Here is a 1,300-nt window from a genome sequence, read left to right on the forward strand (position 1 = left end):
TGCTGTGGCACTGTCCCACATAAAATAGAGGAAGATTGGCACAGATGTTAGCTCAGAAACAATTTTCCTCAAAAAAAAAAGAGGAAGATTGGCAACAGATGTAGCTCAGGGCCAATCTTCCTCACCAAAAAAAATATATATATATATATAATGCTTACAAAACTTTGTGGTTAGTGAATATTTGAAGCCTTGGAGAAATGTCCAGTATTTATTGTGCATAAATAACAAGACAGGGTTTTTTGTTTTTTGTTTTTTTTTGAGGAAGATTAGCCCTGAGCTAACATCTGCTGCTAACCCTCCTCTTTTTGCTGAGGAAGACTGGCCCTGAGCTAACATCCATGCCCATCTTCCTCTACTTTATATGTGGGACGCCTGCCACAGCATGGGTTGACAAGTGGCGTGTAGGTCCACACTCAGGATCCAAACTGGCGAATCCCGGGCTGCCAAAGTAGAGCATGTGAACTTAACTACTGCACCACTGGGCTGGCCCCAAGGCAGTTTAAATACTTCATGCACGAAATGATCACTTCTTGAGATATACGTGCCTAAGATGTTATATATATCACACACTAAATGTAGGTATTTTTATGATATATACATATATTGCTTTCTTAAGATCCATATAGAGAGACTGTATGCACTATGTGCTTTACAGATAGGAACACAATTAATCTTTTCAACAACCCTAGAAAGTTGTTACCATCACTCCTATTTTATAGATGAGGAAACTGAGGCACCCCGTGGTTAAGGAACTCACTCGGGGCACACAGCTAGTAGGTGTTGGAGACAGGTATAAATGTAGAGATTGTTGGGAGGGGATATGCCCCAAATGGGAAGTGATGTTTTCTCTGAGTAGAAGTGTGATGGGTGGTTTTGTTGTTGTTTGTTTTGTTGTTTTTCTGAAATTTGCAATTTGCCTAGGATGGGGTCGACAAAGTTTTTTCTTTAAAGGGCCAGACACTATTTTAAGCTTGTGAGTCAGACGGTTCCCGTCGCGATTATTCAGCTCTGCCGTTGTAGCCTGAAAGCAGCCGTGGACAGTACACACATAAATGGGTGTGGGTCCAATAAAATGCTGTTTGTGGACACCGGAATTTGCGTTCCATGTAATTTTCACGTCATGAAATATTCTTTTTCTTTTGTCTCCCTCCTCCTCCAACCAACCCCTTAAAAATGTAAAACAACACCCTTAGCTCGTGGGCTGTGCAAAACCAGGATTTGGCCTGTGGCTCATAGGATGACAGGCATCGTGATCAGCGTGAAGTTGTTCTAAAATGCTGCTTTAAGATAAATAATCAGA

The sequence above is a fragment of the Equus caballus genome, chromosome 10 (assembly GCF_041296265.1).
Source record: "Equus caballus isolate H_3958 breed thoroughbred chromosome 10, TB-T2T, whole genome shotgun sequence".
Lineage (NCBI taxonomy): Eukaryota > Metazoa > Chordata > Mammalia > Perissodactyla > Equidae > Equus > Equus caballus.